Raw genomic sequence first — 6,177 nt, 5'->3', positions numbered from 1 at the left:
CGAATACTAAATTACTTAAAATTGGTTACAGAAGCGATGATTTGTGTACGTTTTGTAAAACTGAGTCAGAAACCTCAAATCATTTCTTTTATAACTGTTCCCACACTAGACAATTCTGGACAGATTTTGCATCATACTGGCACCTACTATCAAAACAGAAAATCCACCTCTCCCTAAAAGATGTTTTATTTGGAATATTTACTGAAAAATGCCCTTTACTTGATCTATTAAATTACTTCATAATTATTGGAAAATTGTTCTTGTGGGACTGCAGAAGAAGTCAAACCCTTCCTAAAATTGAGGGGTTTAAAGCCAAAATTAAAATCAAGTATGAAATAGAAAGTGAAATCACAAAAAAAGAATATTTTAATAAAAAATGGATAATTAAACCTATCTAATAAATATGTATTATTGTTATTATTTCAAATGTTACTATCCTTAAGGCTATCTTTGTGTGTGTAATAACTTGAGAATTGTAATAGTGAATTGTAATTATCATATTTATTAATTAACTTTATTATTTTTTTTTCATTATAATATTTTTTTTCTTTCTTTTTTTCCTATTCCTAAATTGTATGTAACTTTACTGTGTAATTAATGTTCTTTTTTGAAATTGCAATAAAAAAAAAAAAAAAATAGTTACTCCGCTGTTTTTAGCGAAAAATTTATGTTTTTTTGTTGTTCATTCAAGGGTTTTGAGTTTCAGTCGGAACCCATATCGACGATGAAGAAATTACCTGCAATGAATCACGCAGATTAGAACTGGCGTTTTCTTGACTGCATCCTAAAATGCAGCGGATAGGCAGGTTTTTCGATCGGATCGAAAAATCAACTTGACATAAAGAGCTCGCGTGTTTGAAAGCTTAAAAGCTTTCTAATTTTTTTCTAATTTCTTTGTTGTTGTTGTTGTTTTGGTGTGATACAATTTTTAAAAACCTTTAAACGCTTCTTTGTTTTTAAAGAGTTGTTTCTAATTGTTTGTTTGTTTTGCTCGGAGATTATTTGTAAATGCAATTCAACTGGTTTGAGTTCATTTATACATTTATTCAAGTTTATGAACACACCAAACGTTTTCAACCTAATCAGTAATTTATCCAGGCATGTTGATAAAAGCAGCTAATGTGATGAAGGACATTTTGACACACTACTTCAACTCGCGGAAACTGCATAAGTTTTGCAAACCTCGGATTTGTGTGTCACAGTTACTCACCCACAAACTGCTGCTCGGCTGGCGCCACCATCAAAGTGCTGAGGAGGGCGGGGGAGAAGTGTGAGGAGTAGAATGTGTGATGGGAGAGAGTAGTCAAAGGCTGCAGCGGATAGGGGAAAGGGAAGTAAAAGGGGAGATTCGAAGGTGAATGGCTAAGAAAAGGGGAAACGGGGGGAGATGGGGGGTTGAATAAAAATCTATGCTTGACTGTTTTTTTCATGGTTATCTTTTAAGAAGCAGTTTAAAGTTTTATGTGCAAAAATTTTAAGTGCAAAATAATAATATTAATAATAATAATTATAAAAACAATATATAATTATAATAAAAACCTTCCCAAAATCCTTTGCAACTGAAAAATCGTTAATGCCAAATAACTTGGTCAGTTTGAAGTCAGCAGGAGTAGTACGTCGTATAGAAATAACTCTTACCATAAACTACTTATTGTATAAGTCGTAGGTAGATGACGTCATTAGTCACGTGACTTTGCTCAGAAGTTCGTTTTTGCTCACTGTGACGAAAATAGTTTATTACTAAAAAAGCAGTCATTGCAGTTTGAAGCACATTGGTGTGAGGCATTTCGGACTGCCCAGGTACCGAACAAAATATCAAAATTAAGGTAGCTATGCACAATTTTCAATAAATGGGAGTCTGGGTACAAGTACGTATCTGGCGTTGCATTAAATGCGAGGTAACAAGAAATTACATGTTGGTAGATACTTATATGTGAAGTAGTTTTTAATTAATTCCATTGTTATGACGTCATTGTCCACGTGACCAGAACGGATCACATTTTTAAATTGGCTTGAAAACTTTACTAGAACCTCTCTCTTAGGATCTTTTTGAGCAAAGTTGTAGTTTTTTAAATAGTGTTTTTAAAAATGGCCATTATTACTTTTTCGTGAAAAAGTACGGCAGTAAAAAATACAATTGAAAAGTTTGTTGGCTTCCTACTCAACGACCATTTGCATTTGAAATAAAAGAAAATTTTGCCAAAGGCTTGAGTGTATGCTCTTTATTATAGCATTATCAGTTTCTTTTCATTGTAGTTGCTTTGGGCGAGGTTGAACGTAATTTCTTTCAGACAAAGGAGTGGCGCTTGGGGAGAGTTTTAGCTGTGCCCCCCCTGCTTGCGGATTCCCCGCGGTCCGTATTGCGGGCGCATTTTCAAAATGGCGTCGATCGATGGAAAGATTTTGCAATTTTAGTTCTATAGGATAGTTTTGTCAATGTTCTTTCTTCTTGACGCATTCACGAGTCCCGAAACAAAGGGTATTCGATATCCTTTATTTTTATTCCCGATACTGGAGAATAATATGGAATGAGGAGAAACGGTGGAAGCTTTTCGCACAAACATTTCTAACAGAGACTGGTCACTTAAGGTAAGCGTTTCTCATTGTACTATAATTTCATTTTGAAGACTGGCTTATGCTTATGTCTTCGGCGTTTATGTGAAGATTTATAAAAGTGCTAAAGATGGAATCGTACTAAAACTTAGCTGGTCTTAGCTCACTGGAATTAAAGCCGAGCTCGACGATAAAAAAAAATAGATCTTGTAGATTTTGAGGCGATGTGTCATAGTAATGTCACTCAGTTCGTCGAGGCATGTAATTGTTATTTATATTTGTCATCTGAATGTTAAGCTACTTCAATTTAATAAGAATCGCATCCTTTTATTATTTATACGTGAGGAAATGTTTGTCAAAATATTGACCATGTGGTCATTTCCGGCCGCAAAGAAATAAATGAGACCATTTCTGAAGTTTAAATTTCTATCTTTCTATGATGTGTATTGTATTGCCAGACATTATTAGATTGACGTTTCTTTTGCATTTTGTTGTATACAGGTAATTTGTGGGATTATTAGAATGTCTAATTTGTAAACAGGATTTACAGAATTCAGAAATGAGGACTTTCTGAATTACTGGTGAGTTAAACTATGAATTATAACAAGTTCAGGCAGTTATTGACCCCTTAGCCAATCTCAGCAATTCCCATCCTCCTCTCTACACACATTCACTACCTGAGACATTTTTAAAAGATCTATTTTTTGGCCAGACACTTGCCTACGTTATAAAAAAGCTGTTTGACATTTTTTTAAGGCATGTATTTTCAGCTGTTGGGTGGCCTTCAGTAGCATTTTAAACTACAGCTAGCAATGTAAAAAATTCAAATGAAGACTGACATTTTTTTCTGCAAAATTATGATTAATGAAAGGAAGGGTGCAAAGAAAATTGATTTCTTCCCGGCCTGACCCAGGTAGACTGTGCAAGGTGAAACCATTATATGCTTACCCAAAGTCCCATGTTTCTCTGGAAAGATCAACAACAAAAAATAAAAATCCATAAATGTCATTTGGCTATCTAGCAAGTGGAAAAAATTATTGAATTCACTAGCCCAACATGAAAGCAGTCAGGTTTTTTTTTCACACCGTCACTGAAAAAGGCCATTTAATGTACAGTCTGCATGCTGGAAAAATAGCAATTTCATCAAAATAAACAGTTTTTGTTTGTTTTGTTTATATTTACAGGTGACTTGAAGAGTGCAATGACATTCCTCTTAGTCAAAATGAACTCAAAAATACACATTGTGTTAATGTAATAAAATTGTCACATGATTGATATTTCCCACATGTTGCCAGTTTAAACCTGAATATACTTTAGTGACATTTATAGCTATTTATGTAATATGAACATCCCAGAACCCAATAAGGCTACATGTGAATACTGACACTTTATTACATGTAAGTTTTGAAACCATTCTGGGTTCATGACAAAACTATTTTGTTTTGGCATGATTGTAGAATACCCCGGCACTTTTTTTGCATAACTGAAATGACTGCCACCGCAGTCCACAGTAACCATACAAATATTAAAACTTCATGCGGAATTGATTTTAATGACACCGCAGTCCACGGTCCGACACAAAAAGTTTGGTGTTTAGATTGCCTGCCACCGCTGTCCGTAGTCACGCATTTCCTGTCTGCCACCGTGGTCTGCAGTCCCATAGTGAACACATGGGACAGAATGTTTTGTGTTTAGAGAGGCCTACTTATTCATTTCGGTTAGCCTAATATGCACTTTGGTTAGCCTGTTCATGGTTAGCTATCTATATTTGTAAGGGCAACACTATATATTGTTAACATGTAGAATTCTGGGTACACTATGGACTGTGATTAGGTTGCTTGCGGTTAGCCTTTATATTGTGTTCAGGATATCTACTGTTCTTAAATCCACTACGGGACTGCGGATCGGGGTGGCTGGCGATTATACCATTTACTAGCATTTCTTAGAATCGACTACGGGACTACGGGCCCCGGTGGCAGGCGATTAGCAGACTTTGTATTATTTTCAAATAAAACACTACGGGACTGTGGACCGCGGTGGCAGGCGTACAGTTAATAGAGGATATTACATGGTTGCGCGGAGATATGAAATTTATCTTCAAGTGTTCAAATCGATATCTCACGAGTGAGCGCAGCGAATGAGTAGGATATTGATTTGAACATATGAAGATAAATTTCATATCTCCAAGCAACCATGTAATATTCTGTTTATTATATAAACCTACTAATTACGATGTTTTTGACGATTTTCCGAAGATTTCCGACCATTTTCCGAAGACTTCCGAAGATTTTCAAAATGTTGTCCGAAGGTCGTACGAATGTTTCCGAACATTTTCCGAACTTTTCCGAAAATTCCCGAAGATATCCGAAGATTGCCGAGGAAGATCCGAGGATGTTTCAACTTAATATCGATTTTCTTTGGCTCATTAAGCATTGAAACAGGGCAAACTTGCCAGAACATGTTCCGAAATCGATATCTTCACATGTGAAAATAACATGTTATTTTCACGTGTGAAGATATGATTTTTCGTGCAAAAGATTTCCTGGTATTTCACTGATGTTTATATAATAAAATCCAATTTTGATCAATGAACTGCATGACTGCGGACTGCGTTATGAGTGAATATAACTTAACAACAAAATTTCACTGTGGACTGTGGACCACGGGACCAGACGAATAATGGCGGGATATTCTACAATTGCTCCTTTGTTTCAATATAAATAATGAAATTACAGAGAAGTTATGAAATTATTATCGCAGACCATAAATTTACTCTAGCACAGGCTAAAGTGTCTTCAATAGTGTAAAGGTCGGGACAAACTATGCGACAAGTCGCAGTGACAGGTCGCGGCGACAAGTCGCTCCATCTGTACTGCTTAAAACTAAGTCGCTGCAACAAGGTGTTTGTTTGGTGCACAAACAGCAAATTTGGAAGAGTGGGAATGCAAACTAGTTTTCCATATTCAATATGGCGAAAATACATGACGCGCACTCAGTTACCGTATTATTCGATTTACCGCCCTGGGCGCTTTTTAAATTTTTGGACCTTGAGGGTGGGCGCTTATTCGAGGCTGGGCGCTTATTAAATTTTCACCATTTTAAGCAAGAAGCACGTTTATTTTGCAAGAAAACAACAATTATAATAACTAAATGTGAAGGTGAACGAAAGCTGAAATTAAATATTCATTAAAAGTTTCAGTAAAAAAGCTAAAAAACTTGGTTTTCGGGATAGTCATTAAATAGTAGTTAGTCAATTTTAATCTCAACTTCAACAATAATCATCCTTCCTTTTGTGCCCTCAATTTAGAGGGGTGGGGGTGAGCAGTTATTCGAGGCTGGGCGCTTATTAACTTTTTCTACCTTCAGGGTGGGCGCTTATTCGAGGTGGGCGCTTATTCGAGGTTGGGCGCTAAATCGAATAAATACGGTAAGTCATATTTTGTCGCAGCAATTTGTCGCAGACGTGTACACGCGCTGCTGCCATTGCTCATTTTGTCGCTGCGACGTGTCGCACAAATGCAAACCAGTTTGAATTTGTGCGACACATCGCAGCGACAAAATTCTATTGCAGCGACATAGTTTGTCGCATGTCACGCGAGGCGACTTATAAAAGTAAGCTGCAGA

At 36.2% G+C, this 6,177-nt stretch overlaps 1 long non-coding RNA gene across 1 annotated transcript; it reads left to right on the top strand.

Annotated features, from left to right (window-relative positions):
* The first annotated feature begins 2,375 nt into the window (after window positions 1-2,375).
* On the top strand, window positions 2,376-5,496 carry LOC144657049 (uncharacterized). The gene is made up of 3 exons (XR_013571438.1): window positions 2,376-2,589; window positions 3,055-3,134; window positions 3,738-5,496. It is a non-coding gene; the product is annotated as an uncharacterized LOC144657049 (long non-coding RNA).
* Window positions 5,497-6,177: the final 681 nt, after the last annotated feature.

Source organism: Oculina patagonica, chromosome 6 (genome assembly GCF_052425735.1).
Source record: "Oculina patagonica isolate OP01 chromosome 6, crgOcupat, whole genome shotgun sequence".
Classification (NCBI taxonomy): Eukaryota; Metazoa; Cnidaria; class Anthozoa; order Scleractinia; family Oculinidae; genus Oculina; species Oculina patagonica.
This window is presented reverse-complemented; position numbering and strand designations above follow the sequence as displayed.